At 41.1% G+C, this 21,102-nt stretch overlaps 1 protein-coding gene and 1 long non-coding RNA gene across 3 annotated transcripts in view; both read left to right on the forward strand.

The window, feature by feature from the left end:
- The window catches only part of LOC120097408 (uncharacterized), a 41,707-nt gene extending 21,949 nt beyond the window's left edge, over window positions 1–19,758 (forward strand). The window contains exon 2 of the long non-coding RNA XR_005494770.2: window positions 95–19,758. This is a non-coding gene — a long non-coding RNA (uncharacterized LOC120097408). The remainder of the gene's footprint in view (window positions 1–94) is intronic.
- The window catches only part of Csmd1 (CUB and Sushi multiple domains 1), a 1,600,162-nt gene that overhangs the window by 537,961 nt on the left and 1,041,099 nt on the right, over window positions 1–21,102 (forward strand). The gene's annotated exons all lie outside the window — the stretch shown is intronic.

The raw sequence follows: 21,102 nt of genomic DNA on the forward strand, positions 1-21,102 counted from the left end.
ATTTAGCTCAGTGGTAGAGCGCTTGCCTAGCAAGCGCAAGGCCCTGGGTTCGGTCCCCAGCTCCGGAAAAAAAAAAAAAAAAAAAGAAAGAAAGGTGTCACATTCTGCTGCCCAAGTTCAAAGTGAGAACTTCTACTGAAGCATCCTCCCTCCTCTGCAGATTGACCAGAGGTTAGGGAAAGTGGCTGGATGAATATGTGTTTACAGCTAATGGACTTCGAAGGAAAACAAGGTTGGATCCTCTTCCAACCTTAGTTAGTCACCTACACCCCTGGTGACCTTCAGACCTCTATTACCACTTACTACCTTGTTCCTCTAATCTTTAAACAGTTGTCCAACACTTAAGTGGGAACTCAGATGCCTGTAAGCATCAACCTTCATCAGGTACCCCAGACAGGTCTCAAACTATTAGACAGCTTAGGATGTCCCGGAACTCCCCTGGCCTCTCCGTTCTGAGTGCTAGGATTGTATGTGAACATCGTTACATCCAGGTTATGTGGTGTTGTGGATTGAACTCAGGGTGTTCTGAGTGCTAGGCAAGCAATCTACCAACTGAGCCTTCTCAATTGAGGTTTCTTCTCAGTCCCTGTGGCTTCCTCCATGTGTCACTCCAGAACAGCAAGCAGAAGCAGAGGGAGGTCAGGGGATCTTTCTCTATGGAAGACAGCACAGGGTCAGGTACTGCTTTACAGTACTGAGTGATGAGAGGGCCAAGTGTGCCTAAGCTTGAATCACTTAGAATGCTGAGTATTGAGCCTTGGAGAGGGACAGCTACTCAGAAGTGTGTCTTCCCAGAGTACCTTCTATCTCAGGGACTCAAGATCTGTCCTTAAAATGCATAAGAGAGATGGCAGCCTGGAGTCTGTCCCCAAACCTGTGGAATGGCAGTAGTCTAGCAGTGTATGTGGGGGATGGGGTTACTCTTCCAGATCATAACTTAACCCTGATGGCACATCAGGACAGACCTCATGTTATGATATTTTATGTAGAATCCATTGATTACTTGATGAACACATGTAATATCAAATGTGGGACTGGGTTGGGGAAAATGCAAACTTTCAGGGACATCAAGGAGAACAAAGGGCTGCTTCCCATCATCCCACTGGACTCTTTGAACGCTCCCCTAATGTTGGTTGGGCTGGAGTTAGATGAGGAGAATGTCTGTGATCCACTGTGAGCATCCACTGTGTGCAGAAATCAGAATCTTGCTTTTTCTACAAGTAAAGGAACAAACATTTAACAATAAATATCTCCTTAAAGTCAGGTCTGAGCTATTGAAATCTGTGTGTTTTGGGGTTAAATAATACACATCCACTCCTTCTAAAAGCTTCAAAACTCATCCTGTGTAGTTAAGTGCATAAAATTAATTCTGTAATGTATATAATTCTGGAATATAGATGCCAACTGGAAGGAAAAAAATTTGAGCCAAGTTATAAAGCCAAATTACTACACAATACTCCTTTCTTTAAAAATCGAATCCCAAGCCTGTATCTCAGGAAATAACAACTGATTGCATGACCATGTGATAAGACTTACATTCCTGCTAACTTGCAAGTTATTTTTTAACTTTATAAATTCTATTTTACCCTCTTTTTGGTTTAGGAAATAGAGAGGTAAGCAAGGTGCTGATGGAAATATAGAAATAAACTATGGAAGGTCATACCAGGTACTTGCCAGAATAAGTAGAGCTACATCCTCAGCTTTACCAAGGTAGATAAGTTCAAAAGGACCCTGAATGATGCTGGAATCTCAGAGCAGGGGAACACTGGAGACACTGCCCTTGTTAGAAAGATCTGCCTCTGAAGACCTGAGGCATGCTGGGACTCTTCACTGTAGCCTACAAACCCAGAATGATATCTATGGGAGGGCAAAGGTGTCATGTCTGAGCCCTCTGTTGCACTGTCAGGGCCCACTTCTCTCTGCGGGGTCTCTATTTCCTCTGGACTGATCAGATGCATCCTGTCTCTATGGAGAGCTCAGTCTTTATCAGGATCATGGCTCATTTCCTGGAGGAAATGATCTGGTTGTAACCTCTTCGTTTTCTGCTTAATCACATTTGGAACTGCAATCTACCTTTCCCTACTTGCCGGCCCCATTGAAACTATTTATTAAGGACTCTAATATCCTTTAAAAAACACTGACTTCGTAGACTCTCTCCTCCTTATACTCATCGAGCTTGAATTATCTTCTGTCAAAATTCCATTTTCATAAAACGCCTCTTGGAATTTTAATTTTGTTCTCATTTTTACATCAGTTTCAGTCCTTCTTTCTTCATGGAGGCCTCCTGCATCTCAGCATGTCTCAGGTTCTTGGCTTCCTCTTTTTCTCTTACAGGAAGCCTCTCAGGAAATTCTAAACTGAGAGGTGCACAGAATCAGTGTGAGTTCAAGGGGAGGAATACAGCCTTTGCCCTTGAACATACAATTCAAGTTAGCATCAGGTTCCCAGATTTTCTGTGTCATGGTCAATTCACCTGCCAGAGGAGCACTGTGGGGGTATCTGTTTCATCAGAATGTGATAAAGACAGAAAGAGAGGATTATACAAAGCACTCAAGACAGAGCCCAAGTATGAACCACACTATCCAAAGAATTCATTAAACAAGCAGATAGATGTGGCAGGTGGACCAACATGGTCTTCTAACATTTAAGATAAATTTAATCTTGTTAAAAAAAATAAACACTGTATCTATGCTCAAGGAAATTTCCTTTTACCTTTATGTCTATCCCCACTTTGGGGCAGTGTAGCTGTTAGAGTAAAGGCAAGCATTCTCAGTGAAGCCAGACTGCAGTTTACTTCATGTAGCAAATGAGAAAACCTAACCTCTTATTGCAAAAATAGCCGAGCGTCCCCATAGGCAATGGGACAGTGGAGGGGGACATCTTCGAGGATTGTAATGGACAGGTATGCCCTCCACGGCATGAAACTGAAGATGCACACAACTGGATGAGTGATGACCTCCCAAACCGTCACCAGAACTCCACTGTAGGCTGAGTGCTCTTCCGAACTCTTAAATATATGAACTCATTTTTAAGTTTACATGGCTGCAGAAAATCTGATTCTAGTATATAGAGACCTGCAGTGAGAAAATCACCTTAAAAATGAGCAAGACCATAAGGTTAGTAACGATTCTGCAAATTTGTGATTAAAGGACAAAGTGGAACAGGAAGCAGATACAGGAAAAGAATGCATGATCACAGGATCTTTAGGGAGTGTGTTAATGTTGATTTCTTTTAAAAATCTTGTGAACACACAGGAGCTTGGGTAGGAAGGTCAGGGGTATCCATAACAAAGCATGCAGAGGGAGAGAACATCTGATCTGTACTTTTCAGAGGCTTGCCCACCTGTGGGAACACCTTTTAGATAGACAGTGGCTTAGGAACAATTGTAGGAGTCACTGGGTGATCTCTGGCCAGAGAGAAAGGCTATTGGCTGTGATGATGATGATTCCATAGGTCTGTAATAAATAGTTTTCTTTCCACTTGCTCTCACCCTCACCCCCAGCTGTCAAGAAGAAACTAGTAATTTGAACAGTTGAGAGAGTTTGCCCATGATCCCGGGGGTGAGGAGAACCACAGTTGGAGGTGCCAACAGAAAGGTCACCTGAGATCTCAGAGAAACAGAGGCATATGCACACAGCAAGGAGTTCAGGAATTGACTTCTGTGGACAAAGACTAACAGGATCTCATAAAAAGCGACATCCCAACTCAATTCAGGACCCTGGGGAAGAAACTTATTAACACCTAGGTCATGCATGGACCCCAATTTCTGGATTTCTACCTGGTGCCTGTGCATATATAAGTAATTTAGGGGTCTATTGAAAATTTCACTGGCATTCTCTGTGTTAATTTGAATATCAATCTGTATGTGTCTGACTGTATATTTGAATATACAAATAAATATGTGCTAAGGATCATATATGTATGCATTGAAAACTAAGAAAAATGTGTGCCTAGTATGCTGATAATTCACTTATATTTCTTTAATGTTGTACATTTTCTGGTGAGTGTGTGTGTGTGTGTGTGTGTGTGTGTGTGTGTGTGTGTGTGTGTACATGGGTCTATGGTTGTTTCCTTTATCATCCTCTACCTTACTCTTGCTGTGGCTGATTTGAAACAGAGAATGTATAACCTACTTCCACCTTCAAACATGGGCGACCATCAATCTATGTTCTTCCTATGCATTTGACTTTCTCAGACATTCCAAAACATAACAGCTTGCACAGACAGGAGTACTCTGCTCTCTGCTACTGCACCAAGGCTGGGTTGTTTGAAAACCAAAAGTAAAATGTTAAAAATGAATTCCTTTGTTCCAATTGATTCACAGATGAAAACATTGCCCAACTAGTTCAAGGAAACCACTCAAACACTTTCTTTTTAAGATTATTGTTATTGATTGCTCGATGGTTTTATATATTCATATAATTTATTTAGCTCAAACCCAACACAACTTCCCTTCCGTTTGATCCTCTCATACCCTGCCACCCCAACTTCCCTTCCTTCTGACTCCTCTTGTACTCCACCACCACCACAGTCACTGCTGGACTTCATGAGCTCTTTGAAATGACTGGGTTCTGCTAGTCTGTTCATGTGTGTAGACTGTGGCAACTTGAACAAAGTCAGTCAGAGTCCAAGGTGGATGGAGACAGGGCTCACAAAGTCCTTTCCCTATCTGGGGATGCATTAATAATGGCTGATGAGGAGGGAGTGCCATTCTCTACTTTCTTTTCTTAGATAAGCTCACTCAATGAATCTGACCTCTAAGTTAAACTAGGTTGAGTGGCCATGAAGTTCTAGGGATTCACAGATTTCCTTCCTAGCCCTGGAACTGCATGTGTGCATCTGCATCCCAGACTGTGGGAACTATAGACCTGAGCTTAGATTCTCATGATTAGACAGCAACCATTCTTCAGACTAAGACCAACCCCATCCTCACTGTACTGGGTTTTCACATTTTTCTTGCTTATTGATAAAACTACAGTTGCAAATCTTGAGAGTGCATACACCAGGGCTCTCTGGCTGGATTTATAATGTGTCCATTCACTATGGCTCATAGAACTGCAGCCCCAGCTAGTTACTATTTGGAGTCTTGCTCACTTACTCTAAGAGATATTTTAACAGTAATACTACAGATATCTTAATCACAACTAGAAAGAATCTATGAAAGCAAAGCCAGCAAGTCAGCATGCAAAGCAGGACATAAGTAACTACGCAATGAATATATATCATGCTATCATTTTCCTTTAAGGAATGAATCCTCTACACGAATAGGCTTTCATCTTGCGAGTGATGCAATTGCCACTACAGCTATTGCACAGTGGGCAGCACATCTGTGTAATTTTGAATTTCTATGCCAAAGCAACCACAACTAGCAGTGAGTGCACGATCTCCTGGCCTTTCTAATCCTCAGTGGGCCCTGGGGGACTTGAGTTCTACATTTCCTTTCAAACGTCACAAATGGTTCCCTGCTTGCTTTATTTTTCTTTCCAGGTATTTAAAAATACAGTGTCATCCCTACCTCAGTGTCATAGGCAGCAAGCAGATGATGTCAACTCAGTACATCCTGACACGGGTTATATATTTTTTATTATGTATAAAAGCAACTTTCCAACCAAATCTAGTATCTCTTGTTGAACGTGCATTGCTATTGTCTAGAAGTCACGCATGCCAACTTCTGTAAATTGTCCATTCTTTTGTATAAACTGGAGTTCAGGGAGAAATAAATAAAAACATAGGCTCTAATGTACATGTGTATGCATGTGTGTATATAGGTATGTGTAAGTCAAGAAACTCCAGACAGTATACTCTGAAGATTACAGTCCCACAGCCAATGAGAGTAGAAGACCCTTAGTCTACTTTAACTGTAATTCTACTCATACATCATGTTACTACTAATGGGTAGCCCATTCTCTAATGCATCTTGTTTTAATGAACTATATAGTTATTTTCACCAATGATTTTATATTAAGTATGATAGAACTGTGAACTTTGAGCTCTGCACAATTTTATTTTACAGGAGTGTTGATGTCAGGATCCTGCCTTTTATCACTTTCCTTCTCCTTTTTTTATTTTTATATAGAGATCTCCAAATCCTTCCCTGAATTCCTCTTGAACTCAGATCCAGTGTGACCTTGTATAAAATATTTGATGTCAAATAATGAAGAAGTGCCTCACTTAGATCTAACGCCACATTTCTTATTAGCCAGTTAACAGCAGCCACTTCCCCTTCAGTCCTGAGGTCTAGCCTGTAGCACAGAAGATATTTTGCAGTGTATATCCCATTGACTTAGTCACCAGTTTATAGAGTGACCCCTGTTAGAATGTTTTTCCCCCATGGTGTGGGAAAAACTGGAGGAGCTTCAAAACTTGATTTTATCAACACTTCAACTATTAATATTCTAGCTTTACAATTAATATTTAATATTTTAGATAACTTGAGCATTCAGATATATGAATGCTTTCAGCCCTAAGACTCTTTATAACACTGTAAGAAGGAGTCTCAGTTAACCTTAAATGGCTTAAAAAGGATACTAATCCCAATACTCTGGTGATGGTCCTCTATTGAGTCTATTGTCAATAACTTAATTAGCACTTTAAACACATGTTTATGTATATGTTACTACTGTCTGCAGTGTAAGAATTTTATAGCGTATTTTATAATCTTCAACATCTTTTTATTATCACCTTTATAAATTACAATGGAATGGAAAATTAAACAAAGTCCTGTGGCTATCTAGATGCCTTCCTGTGTGTGAGCATGTGTTCAGGGCATATTGAGTCCCTTGCTTCCCTGTAGAGGCAACTGTTACTATGTTGTTTGAATAATCATGTGTATTTACTAGTAAAAAATAGCTTATTTTCAAACTATCAAATCTGACTTTTTAAGGGACTATTATTTGTAAAGTCTAGACACAAACCTGCAGATAGTCTCATATACATGCACTGTCTGTCCTTTGTTGCTCTGGTTTCTGCTCACAGCTGAGACACCGGAGTTGACACAGTTACATAATAATTATGAGCTTTTGGAAAATTTGCAATAAGAATTTTAATGCCTGGCTTACTTATATCATGACTCATTATAAACCTACATTGCAAAGGCATTTTTATAAGTGGAATCCACAGACCTCTGCGTGTGTAGACACATAACCGTGTTTAAGGAGAATGGCTTGGCAATATCTTGGTCTACGCTTAGAGTGAACGAGTCCAGAAGCTCCTCCACTCAACAGTGATTGACTCATGCCTCTGATTTTCTCAGACACTCCAAGCCAGGAGTTATAATTTTAGTCTGAGCAGATGTTTGCATTCTCTTACTGCACTGCTCTATTAGGGAAGTGTCTACTTTTAACAGGTATGAAGTGAGCAGTCAGTATACATAGAATAGATTTTCTAGCCCCATAGCCACTTCTAAAATGATTGACGTGCTCTGTCTCCTTAATATCCAATATCTGGCAGTGCTGTAGCCTGTGAAAGCACCTCGGTCAATGTTGTCGGGAATGTGCTTTCAGAAGGGGAAGTTTGGATGGGTTTTGCTTGAAAGTGCCTCAGAATGATCTCTTGGTTAAAAATGATAGAAAATCACGTTCAGGCATCCTCGTAGGTGAGTTCATAATTATGGGAGATGGAGAGTTACCATACTAGTCTCAGAATAGCTTCTCAGAATGGGGACAGGGCTACAAAGAGGAAAGGACTTCTGCCATCAGCCCATCCCACTGGTAATTGCAAGAAGATGAGAATATAGAGACAGTGCAATGTCACGAAGGAATGATGATGGGTCCCTACCCACCACAGATTAATTTTTGGTAAAAAACAACTTTCTGAACACTCTCTTTTCCTGGTATGGTTGCTGCCAACAAAATGAACCAGAATTAAGTGTGAGTCACTGTGGTGGTTTAAATGAGAAAGTCTTCTATATCTGAATACTTGGTCCCAGTTGGTGGGACTACTAAGGAAAGATTAGTAAGTGTCGCCTTGATGGAGGAGGAGTGTCAGTGGAGGAGAGGCTTTAAGTTTCAAAAGAGCAGTGTCTTTCTCAGATCTCTCTCTCTCTCTCTCTCTCTCTCTCTCTCTCTCTCTCTCTCTCTGTATTTGTGTATCTAGCTAGCTAGCTCTTGCTGTGTACTGCCATGCTCCCTGTCATGATGGTTATGGATTAACTTTCAGAAACTGTAAGCCCCTATAAACTCTTTATTTTGTAAGTTCCCTTGATCATGGTATCTCTGAACAGCAATAGAAAAGTAACTCAGGCAGTCACCAAGATAGGAACCATGGCTTTAAGGATTTGAGCCCCGTGTAAGCAGGCATATGAGAGAACCAAGTGTTTTGCGTGAAGAGCAGAGAAAACTCTCTGTGAACCCCAACAAGAACCCCCACTCAACACCGAGACATACTTTTTTATGTTTCCTTTCGAATTTGGGAGACAACAAGGGTGTAAGATTCACCATCACTCTGAGATGGCTTATCAGCCCTCAGCCATGGCTAATCTCCACAAGGCAGGCAGGCTTTATTCCAGCGCATCCCTCCACAGGAGTATGGAATGCCTTCTCCACCTCATAGAGGAACACTTGTCTCTTTACTGCCTTTTAACTGTTTGAATGAAGGGCCACTCTCAGTGTGCACAGCTGCCACCTCTCATATAACAGGGCCTCCTAATGAACAGGGGTGAGAATCTGAGTTCTTATAATTAAAACACATCTGCGTCCTGCATAGGAATGTGACTTTGTCATCTGGTCAACCTGTTTGTGGTGCTTCAGGGGGTCTTTCCTCTAGGTTTTACCCATGATCTAGTATGTATACCCACAACCTTTTCACATGTGGTCATTATATCTGGCTAATTTCTATGTCAGGAACCCAGCGAATTAAAATGAGGTTGCTCGTAGAGAATCAAGTGAAACTGTCATAACCTGATATTTCATGCCCGCCATGGCTGAAGACATTGTGAATTAAGAAACACAGGTTTCCAGAAGTGTCTAGTGCTTTGCACCATCCTCAGCAATTCACCTTCATAAACAAACATATACAATGATAACTATTTTGCTTGATTGTTTCATGCCCATTGCATGAAAATAAGTATTGCTTATTTATTCTTACTCCGTAAAAGCAAAAGGGAGGAGTCATCTTGGTGCAGTTTTTCACAGGTAAACCAGTTTGAACATGTTTCCCTCCATGTCTTTATGTCCAGGGATCTCTGCCACTAGTCCCACTCAAATGACTTTTAATCTCTGATGGAAATATTTTATTGGCATAAAAGAAACTTAGAATATCTGTGTTGTCACGAACGGCTTTTATTAAGAGAGCAAAACAATAACAACAGAAGATACCATATAAACTTAATTTCCAAACATCCTCTCTCTGAACTAAATTTTCTCAAATGTTGTCACTCATACTCAGAATGCACTAAAGGATATTTCAATGGTCGAAAGCACCGCTGTTCCTTGTAGAGAACCCAGGTTCTGTCCACAGCGCCCACAGGGCAGCTCATAAGCACCTCTAACTCCAGTTGCAAGGGATCCAGCACCATCTTCTGGCCATTTTGAAGACTGCATGCAAATGGTGCTTCAACATCCATGTAGGCAAAACACATACACATAAAATCAATGTTAATTTCATATATATATACATATATATATATATACATACATATGTATATACACACACATATATGTATACATATATATGGGATTATAGGAGTTAGTTCTGCAGTTTCTTCCACCTGGGGTCAACAAAGGCTTGTTTTCATCAAATTTGTCCTCCCTCAGTTTTTCTCTCTATTTCCTAATATTTATGGAGTTCTGATATTAAAGTCTATATCCCTTCTCTGAACACTTTAGATATAATAATTACTTTAGATATATATAATTACTGGTTTGTAATAATGGTGATTAAATGCAGTACAAGGACACAGGCACAGCTAGGATGGTGGGACCAGCGAGGAGACCATTTTGTAGCAAAGAAGCAGCATTTGTCACTGAAACAAATTCCTGCCTAGCAAAAGGCTATTTTTCAATATTTGTTTCCAAGAAGAGCAGGGAGGCCACAGCTGCGGGAGTGAGGGTGGGGCCATCCATTGTATCATGTCCTTCTGGGCGACATCTGTTGTGTAGAAGTAGCTAAGATAGGACTTTAAGGGCTGTTAGCCAGACAGGCAGCAGAAGTAGCTTAACCTGATGCCTGGCAGACAGCCAGTGAACTTCCCAGGACCGGCTCAGAATGTGCATTCCCAGAGATGAGCGATAGAGGGCGCCTCTGAATCTTGGTGGCAGCGTGATGCTTAGTTGCAGGATTGGACAAAACCACCTGGCCACATTTATTGAAGAACAACATCCCCGTTGCCCAAATGGAAAAAAAAAATGGAACAGTACGAGAAGCAGAAAGTAATGCTATTCAGGCAAGGAAACCTTTTTGAAAAGCAGCCATAACTTATTAGAAAAACTGGATAGTAAATTGCACCCAGTTCACCCCTTGGTAACCCCTAGGCTAATTCCTGGATCGGGGTTCTCACCTAACAGGTGCATCAGAGTAAATGCAGAAGGAGGTCTTGTCCTAGTAACTGCACCAGGCTATAGACTCCATGCTGGGGCAGCTTAGCCTTGAGTCATGGCTGGCAACAGGCTGAGAGCTCGCTGTGACTCACAGGATCAAGCGTGAAGAGAGAAAGCAAACTGAAGCATTTCTCAGCCGAGTATTGATTGTGCTGGGTGCTATTTTAATCCTTCTCAGTTCCTCGGTCTGAAGGCTGCTGTGTCCTTCAGTGTGTCAGTCTGTTTGGGACTTCAGTAGAAGATGGCATGGGTACTCCTAGCGGGCATACCCTAGAGTGAGGTGTCCTCGTTGTCAACAGCGGGCTCATGCTTCCGGCAGATTGCTATCTCATTCAGAGACCTGTTACCTTGCAAAAAGGGCAACACAGGGCTAAGGGCCAGAAGAGGGAGACATAGGTCGTCGGCGTTGGCTTTAAGAGTTGAAACAGTCACAGAAGCATTATGTGGATGCCCATGTGTCAGATTCAGTTCAATACTCAGAGATTTATGTGACATCATCTCAAAGACTCTGGATAAAGGAAAAGTCAAGATTCCAGAGCTCAGGGACCAAAGATATTACAGTGGACCCCTTAAGTCTACAGCGGACATTTGGTTTGTTAAGGTTTGGCATTATAAAGGTCCTACTTGACCTTTTCTCTAATGCGAAGGCTCTGGTTCCTGCTTTTCCTTAAAGGTAACATCACAGTTAGAAAAGAACCTGAGTACAGAAAACAAGCCAGGAGGCCATGTAATATTCTTATTTTAAAATATTTAGATAAATGAGTGTCTTTATTCGGAAAAGACTATTTGGGATATTTGAGAAATGAAAAATAAATTATTTTACAACTATTTTATTTAGAAACTTGAGGGAAATTGGCCACATTTCAAGATTTGCTGTTCATTCCTGGCAAAGTGACAGGGCTGTGGAAAGAGACTCCAAGAGAATTCTCTGAGAGTGGTCAGTTGTTAGGTACAGACCCATAGCATTCCAAAGTGTTAGTGGGGTGTGGGGTACACCTGCCAGATAGGAAAATGGTGGAAGCTAAAGGTTTGCTTTGTGCTATGCTCAGGAAAAGTCTCTGTCCTCAGTTGTGTATTTACCTTTTTGGAATAAGGGCGTTTTGTAAAAGGGATTTTTAAAAGCCCCAATTTGCCGATTTTTAAAGAGCATATACATCCCTAGATCGCTCTAATATGACATTAGCTTATGGCAATTCTGGGTCTGGTATCTCTTTTAAACTTGGGATGAAGGGACAGGGCATGGCTCAGTTGGAAAAGTCCAAGGACCTGAGATTAATCCCCAGAACACACATAAAAGCCAGACACTATAATGGAGGGATTTGTGAACTGGCAGAGCTCCTGTCTCAGATGAGGTGGAAGGGGGAAGGGGCTGTCTGCTTGAAGTTGTCCTCTGACCTTCACACATAGTAGGCATGTGAGGGCAACTGTGTCCCTCCCACAAGTCCTTATGTTTTTTTTTTTTAATACACAGAATGGTAGGTTATTTCTTTAAATGAGAGTAGAAATAGCGTTGTGCTCTGAATATTAACCCCTGTCATGATTCCCTCAGCAGAAAGATGTCTCAAGGACATGTACCGCTTCTGAAACACATGGGTACCCTCATACTCTTTTCCCTTGGTGTTTCCAGGACTCTGCCCAGGCTTTAGAGAAATGGCTCTCTGCCGCTTTTGCAAATTACTGGTCTATGGCAATCAATCCAAAGACAGTAAACAGGCCCTTCATACAGCTGTGCTGATCAAAATCCTCAACGGTGTCTCTAGGGAGAGGGATGGCCTCTCTCTGCACAAGTTACAGCTGAATGACACATTTGCAACTTCTTCATGTGAGTCCAAACTGGATGTCACTGATCTCAGTTCTCTTCTCTGTTTGTGCAAAAATGGGAGTCCTTTGTGAGTCAGGCTAACAACTCCTGAGTGAATTTGCAAAATTGTAAAATTTGAGCTGGGGCAACAAATGTTTTCCAGCTGTTTTCACCTGTCACAGTCACTGCATACGATGTCACTCCAGAACCTGCAAAGGTATCTATTGTTCAAGAACAACAATAGCTGTGACACGAGAAGATACCGTGTTTTGTTTGGGTGGCATAGAGGACAAAAGTGAGGTGATCCAGAAGGCAGGCATGGTCTTAGGTGGGTAAGTGGGTAGAGAAATGGATTGACGAAGTCAGTTAGATTGGTATCTTGAGCGTCCATTAAAATACAGTTTTCAAAGTTAGGGTATGGGTGGGTGGTAAGAACATTGGCAGCAACTGCAGAGGACCCAGGTTCAATTCTCAGCAACCACATGCTGCTCACAACCATCTAGTTCCATGGGCTGTGTCATTCCATTCTGGTCTCCTTGGACATCCAAACAAGGGTGGAGTGAAAGGTTCATACACATAAAACAACATAAAAATTAAATTAAAATGTATATCTTAAATTAGTATGTATATGCTACAGAATTATTCTCTCTCTCTCTCTCTCTCTCTCTCTCTCTCTCACACACACACACACACACACATACACACACTTAAGTTTGAGATCATTGGTGAGGGTGGGCTTGGGCATAACTGTAATAATAGGAGAGCAGATTGCTTCATACTTTTGAAGTGTTTATTAAATCGTGGCTTTGGTGAACTCCATCTTTCCTTAGGGGCCCACTTAGATGCATCCCACCTTGTCTAAGCAGGTTTGACTGTATCTGTTCACTCTTCCTTCCCAGCTCCTCTGTGGTATCCACTGACAGTCACCTTGCTCCTGGGCATGTCTGCCTTCCCTTTGGGCATCCGGATACCAGGCATTTTACCATTCACTTTCCATTTTTATTTTTTATGTAAGTTTTGCCCAACACAGCGCCTTAGACAAGGTACTGTTCGGTGACTATCTGACGAGGATACACAAATCTCCTCTCGCTCATCAAACAATTAGCTGGCTGTTTCCGTCTCTTGTGTCACTGGGTTGGTTTTGGGTGGAAAACATGAGGGTCTGTGGTGCTTAACACTTCCTTTTCTCTCTCTTTGTGTCAAGTCAGAAAACCCACAGTGACATAGCTGGACCCCAGCTCACACTGGGCAGTGTTTCCTTTGCAAGTTTAGATCCATGGGCTGTTGTTACAACAATGAGTAAGTTCTGGAGGCTGCTTCAAGTCTGGTGCTTGTCTTTTCAAGAGAGGAAGGTAGCACCACTTTTTGAAAGGATTATGGGTCCTGTTCAGTTACAAATGTCCCAAGCAATAGGAGGCTTAGTGGAGCCTGGCATATGCCTGTATGATTTTTGTGAGTATGGACTCCTGAGCAGTAGTGAACATATGCACATCCCTTAGCTTGTAGTCAGTACAGGGGTCCATGTTAGCAAGCTAGTTGGATCAGAAGAGGCTTACAGTAAGAAAGCCTGCCAGGGTGAGGACACCTTCAAGTTCACCTTACCTTCAAGTAGAAGACTTAGAACAGCCCATCCACCTTGTCTCCTTTTCTGTAGATTTCATGGTAGTCACAGACTGCATTTCCCTGCGTTCTATTTTAAGCCTTATCCTATAGCTCCATTGGTTTTTAAGTCCTTCATCTTCTTGTAATTTCTTTATGTAAAAGAAATAGTCTATGTTCTCATGTCTACATTTGGCTAGAGAAAAATAATGATACATATTTAAAACAGCAAAATTGTAGAGAGTCATCGTAAAATGTTAAAAATTCTTACTAAATGAGGTTTGTCCTACAGTGTAGAATAAAAAAAAATTAAAGTTAATTCATTTGTTTTCTAGTTATTTCTGTTTGGAAAGCATCACTATGAATTTAGCATCTTGTAGACACAAATGACTGCAATGTTTTCTGCAGGCTGTGTCCCCACATGTTTCTAAGGCATGATGGTGAACCTAGTTACAGGGGAAGCTGAACCTGAAACACAGATACCCAGTTATCAAGACAAATGCTTGCCTTACAAGCATCATTATTGCCTTACAAGAAAAGTAAATCTGGAGAACTAAATGAATGAAATGGAAAACTGTCAGAGAAATCCTCCATAAAGAAATTGGACCAAAGAGAACTGAGCTCCTCTGGGAGAAGAGTGGGATCAGGCGGTCACTTGCTCTGTCTCTCACCGTCCCCTGGACTTGGGTCCTCGGTAACTGAACCACACTAAACTAGTTTTAAGTTGCCATTGTGTACAGGATTTGAAGGCCTGTTAGATATGATGACGCTCTTACAGCAAGAAACACGGGTAAAATTTGAGCCAATGGATGAGTACAAAGCCACATCCCACCCAGTTCTAACTGTTGATGTCACCCTTTCTTTGGTAGGAATCCCCTTTATTCTTCTGCTTCCTGTATCCATTCATCGCCACGAAGTATGAGACATGATGGTATCACATTAGAAAACCCTGAGAATGGCCCTGGAGATTAGAATACCATTTCTGTACTTTCAACACAATTCTACTGAAGATCTGGATAAAAGTCAATTAAAAAGCACAAAGTGAACCTAAAATTCAAGAGGCAGAAAAAAAATCTTTTTGAGTGAGTTTTTAGTCAGTTTAGAAATTGCCCACGAGGCTGGTACACCAGGGACACACTCCTTTATGGCCAGCCCTCCTGCTGCTATTTCTAGATCAAGACGACACTCTTCTGTTCTGCCCTGGTGTGTGCAGACGCCATAGATGATGAGTAAATAGGTAGGCGTGTCTGGCATACAGGGAAAGTGCATTTGTGGACACTGAAGCTTAAGTTCATGGATGTACTTTCTTTCACGTGCAGCATGGTTTGATCTGATTCCTTTTGACGATCACCGCGATTGGAATTGGGGTATGTTAGGCAAACGCTCTATGCTTTTTAGCTGGGATTTTGAAAAGTTGTCAGGGTGGGCCTTGAACTTTGATTCTCGCTCTGTCTCTCATGTGCCTGGGATTGAGAACTCTCAGGCTCTGATCAAGTCTATTACTTTCTCCATTTTCAAAAATACTTTGCTGGGGAACTCCTGTCATTTCTTCCTCCTTCAATGCAAGACTGGTTGCAAGGTTTATTTTGACCCACGTGCTAAGTGTGATGTCATTGTAGGATACACCCATAGAGAGCAAACCTTAACAGCCACACCCTCCCCTCAGCCTAGATAGACTTTCTCATGGCTTCTTGGAGCTGTGCCACCCATTCTGTCCTATGGAGCTCACAAATCCCCTTTATCTCTTGGTAAATATTGTTGAAATTTCCTCAAGAGTATTTAAAGGTCAGACAGCACCTGCCGTGTGCCACAGCGTGCTTCCTTCTTGAGAACTCACGGATTCGTTGCCTGCCAGATAATTTTATGTCCTTAGTTCTTCTGTGTGTCAGCTAGGCATGCTCTCCTCCTGAATGCACTTTTAAGTATCTTTCTGTTTGTTTCTTTGACTCTAGGATGTTTTACCACACTTTGTCTTGAATTGTGTGGCTGCTGTATAATGAATATCTCAGACATCATTCCTTTTGTTTGTTTGTTTGAATTTTAAAATTAAATTATTTTATTCATTTACATGCAGCTCCTACTTTCTGCCCACCTCTTCGAGTGAGTTCTTCACCCATCCTCATAGAACCCCCCACCTTTGAGATGCTGCTCTCCCACCTGCCCACCTACCCCCACCTCACCCCTACCAGCATCCCTCTTCCCTGGGGCATCAAGTTTCCATAGGATTGAGCACATCCTCTTTCACTGAGGCTATACAAGGTGGTCCTCATCTATTCATGTGCCCAGGGCCAAGAATCAGCCCATGTATGCTCCTTAGTTTTGGACATAGTTTCTGGGAGCTCTGAGGGGTCAAGTTTAGTTGATACTGTTGTCCTTCTTCTAGGGTTGTAAACTCCTTCAAATCCTTCAGTCCTTATTCTAACTCATCTATATTGGTCTCTAACCTCAATCCAAAGGTTGGCTGAAATTATCTGCAGTTGTCTCAGTCAGTTGCTAATAGAGACTCTCAGAGGACAGCCATGCCAGGCTCCTGTCGGATGTCATTTTTACTATAGGGATTCCTTCCTGCCAATCAGCTTGATGGAAGAATGAAGAATTTCACTTAGATGCCCAAGAATAATTTCAAGTAAGCATGCCCTAGAGCATCACATCTGAAATCAACACCAGCTTTCATGCAGAATGGGGCAATCCCCTTTGGGTTTCTTTTGTGGAATGCTCTACAAGATGTGACCAAAGCAAGCAGATGAGAAAGGGATCTTGAGTCTGCATCTTAAATGCTTTGATGAACTGGACAGAGGTGGAGAATGAGTGAATGTTGGTAAAGAACAGGTGAGGGTTTTAATGAGCTTTTGGGAAAATGAAAGGCAAAGAGGGAATCTCCATTGAGAATGAGACAGAAGAAATCTGGGAGCAAGAGCAGATGGACAGGATTGCTCTCCAATGCAGGATGCTTTTGAATAGGCCACGGAAGACACACACACTGCACTGACTTGGCTAGCCAAAAAGCACATCTGTGCATGCATGGATCAGGGGCTCTCTGTTCTTAGTGAGCTTCTTATGCCCTGCAGACCCAGTCCCCATGGTGAGAGCAATGCCTTTAGTAGTATTCACTTTGCTTTCATAGCTTATAAAGGTACCTTTATTGACAATGTTTACAAGTCAATGAATATTTAAATTAGGTACTGAGCCAAAAAGTATGCTATGAGAGATACCCAGATTGTCCTTGGATGGTCTGGTCCCTGTTCCCACATATTCCCACAACAGTTTTGAAAATACAGGGTAGAAAATACTGCCTGGTTGTGCTAGCCAGACTGCATGTGAGAAGTGCATATTAATCTCATGGTTCTACTGGTAGAGAAAAGATCAGACAAGATGGCAAAGATCAGGTCTCTTGCCCTAAGGATGCCTAGTGTTCATTCACAGATGGGATCAGTCAGTGCTGGCAGCCCCACATTCTTCAGGTTTACTGCATCTGTCTGTGGTCGGTGACCTTTCTAATGTGCAAGGTTGAACTATGGTTTTTCTCCAGGCAGGAGAAAAGGTGTTTCCTGTGACCTCATCCACTCTCCCAGAGAATTAACTCCAGCCAATGGCAGAGCCTCAGCATACAAAAGCAGGTAGATGCTTCTAGGAGAATGGAAAGTAGAAATCAGAACATGTGCTCTAGTCTCAAGGTGCTTCTCTGGAGCACCCTTGGAGGCAGCTTGATTTATCTTCAGGGACATTTGAGCACCAACCTTGTAGCCACATGAATGCATCTCAGACCACACATTTAGGAAGCCAGAAAGAAAATCCACAGTTATCACCTTGGCATAAATGTATGCAAGTTACTGTCAACCTACTGTGCTGATCTATATACTGCTATCCACTAGCAGGCAGTAAGACAAAGTATATACACTGAGAAAAGGTATACAGTGACAGAGAAAAACTGCTTGAAGCAGTACTGAACCAATGATATCAGAACAGTGCCCTATTCTGAACTGGACTTCCAAGTGTCTGCAAGCATTTGAAGAGCTATGGTCTTCAACCAGGCCAAAAGTTTCACCTTTACCAAATGTCTTAAGACATGGATATAAAGAAATAAAGAGATGAACAGTTGTTAGTAAGCCATCCCTGTCTTCCCAGCCTCAGAAAGCTTGGATGGAAGGGTTCCTCTTTGGGAAAATGAGGTCTGAATTCATGGTCAGCGTGAGGTACATACACTATATACTGATAACTATTAGGAAGAAAAGTAAACTATTTTTCAGAAAGCCAGAGGTCTGGTCTGATTTATAAAACTGTATTATCCTAAAACCCATCATATATATATCCTCTATGTCAGAAACACAACACAAGCATTTTAATGATAATATCAAATTGAATAATTATATCTAATAATAAAGAATAGTATCTAAGGCAAACATTCACCTTTTTTCTGTTTTATAATTTTGCCTATAATTTTTGCCTAGTCTCCAAAAAGCAATTTTTTTTACTTGCCCACATTCTTGTCCAATCACAGTCTGTAAATTTTTCATGCCTCCAAATGACTTTTCTAGTGCCAGTATTTAACAAAATTACTAAGATATTTATATAAGGACTTCATTTTCTATCGTTGGAGCTTGTCCTCTGAAAATGTCTCAGTCTGTAAGTACCTTATGTAAGTTATCACTATGCCATCTATAGATATGGATTTGCTCAACTGTTTCTATATTTTTCTGAGAATAGCTATAATTAAAGAGGTTTCTATGCAACGTCACATAGCCAAGTTTTTCAGCTATTATTATTTCAGACCTAAAGTAGCATGTTCCTAAAACACAGTCCTGCCATGAATATCTTATGTATCATTGATTGATCAGTAATGTATTACAACTATCTTTACAACATGTATCTATATGCCTTTATAGTTATTAAAGTATGTTTACATACTCATACTATGTCCATCAATGAGCCTGAAGACTCACATTTGTTGATGCCATATGTGATTAATGGAATTGATCCATCTACCATTCCAATCATGCCCCAACACACTTAGTAGGTAGACTAAGGTGCTGCTCTGTTTCCCACTTATACACATCAAGTAAGTCCAGGCACGTATTTACTGATTTTAATACAAGAGGAGAATTCAACATTAATTTTTCTAAAGAAGTGAAAAAACATGGAAAGGATTTTTGTCTTTCCCTGTTGGAAAAACCTTGTTTTATTTACTTTAGGCGTCCTGCTGACTGATGGGCCGTGAAAGTGAGGCCTCCATCTCAGAGGAACCAGCTTTTCTTTTGCTGTGTTCTGCAATCCTAAGCTGAACTGTGTCTTTCCACCTTAACATTAATCTTTAGAATGTCCCTTCAGAAATATTCCTTCAGAAACATGAAGGATTAGCAGAAGGAGACACTTGCTGCTCCAGGAATGGGTAGAGCTCCGTGAAGCTTTCCCCACTTTTTCTGAATTCCACCTTCCCAAGGATTAGTAGATCTGTATTTTGATTGGTAGCCTTTAGATCATTGTAGTCGAGAAGCTGCTTGAACTTAGTCAATACCTGGGAACTTAGTGAAAGTTCCTAGAGTCTATTACAGAGATCTGAATAGTTATAAAGAAGATTCAGAGGTTATCTGCAGAGGTTCCCCAACCCAACCAAAACACAGGAATTTCTGGTATCCAATTTCCTATTACTAGGATCAAACACACAGAAGAACTTAAAGATGCACACAGGGACCAAGGAATTGTAATTCCAGCATTCTGGATATTGAGACCCAAGGAAGTAAATAATAACTAAAAGGCAGTTCAGACACTTTGTCTTTTTCATAGTGTTCTGCCATTTTCCTTAATAATAACATTAATATGGGACTCTAGGAAAAGAAATTAAATCACATGGGAATAAGTTGGGAACCATAACAATAAAGGTGAATAAAGTGAGTTGACAATTGACATCATCACAACATTTTATTGGTTAACATTATCACATGATTGCTGTGAACCATACATCCTATATGATGAAGAATTGCCAAAAGCAGAAACATTCATAGACAAGAAGCAAAGCTCGTAGATAACAGAAAGACAATAGTCTACATCTAACAGGTTTAGAATCTGGAAACACAGAACCTCTGGGAACATCCCCGAGATGCATCAGGAAAGAAAAAGGAATTAAGTCTCCTGTTTTTTTCCTCTGTGCCAAGGATTCAACCTTCACAGAACACTTGAGAGATTTCCTTCCAGTTCTGAGGACAGAGTTTGAGTACAAACAGACTGCTTCTTCCAAGTCTGTCATCTCACTTGTTCCCTAGACCTTGGAAGCCCGTGCAGGCAACACTTCCTCTCTGGCTAATGTGACTCCCATGAATGGTTCAGGCTGTGTTGGTAGGCAGACAGATAACATGTAATTTCAGGTGCAGTGAGAATAGAGAGATACTGGACACATAGCCTATTCTTTTCTCAGGAGCATTATGAGAAAGTGGTTACTTGAAAAAAGTAGATTTCGTTCAGTGTTGAACAGATCAAAACAGACTTTGGGTTATACTTGCTACATGTCCTATGCTTTTTCTGACATATTTGCTTTCTACCATTTGTTATCTACTGTTGAGATTACAAAAAAATAAGTTTTGAACATTTTAGAAGGTGATTACTTCCTTTTATAATGCTTACATGTGTGATAACTACAACTATACATAGGGCTTCAGACATATATGTATAATGCAAGTTCATATGAACTCTTTCCTGGCTTGTAGTTCACACACACACACACACACACACACACACAAAATCATCCATGTTTACATATAAACTGCTTTACTTCTGATTTCTAGCCTTTTTTTAATTAATTAATTATTTTTTTTATTAACTTGAGTATTTCTTATATACATTTCGAGTGTTATTCCCTTTCCCGGTTTCCGGGCAAACATCCCCCTCCCCCCTCCCCTTCCTTATGGCACAGAGAAACAGTTTGGCAGGGATTTGTACACTCTCCAGGATGCTCAGAAAGTTTGCACATTGAGACAGAGTCCGAAATGACTGTGGTAAGAAGAGGGTCCCTCTGTCTGATGCGCATTATGGTCTATGCCAGTCCATCTGAATTAAGCTTGGAATGAATAGGTGATGAGAGGGACACTGGAAAGTCATAAGGCTACTATGCACCAAGGCTTGTGAGTAAGCATCTTGTGTTTTTTAAAAAAATTCTCCATTATTTTCTCTTATTTA

The sequence above is a fragment of the Rattus norvegicus genome, chromosome 16 (genome assembly GCF_036323735.1).
Source record: "Rattus norvegicus strain BN/NHsdMcwi chromosome 16, GRCr8, whole genome shotgun sequence".
NCBI classification, from domain to species: Eukaryota; Metazoa; Chordata; class Mammalia; order Rodentia; family Muridae; genus Rattus; species Rattus norvegicus.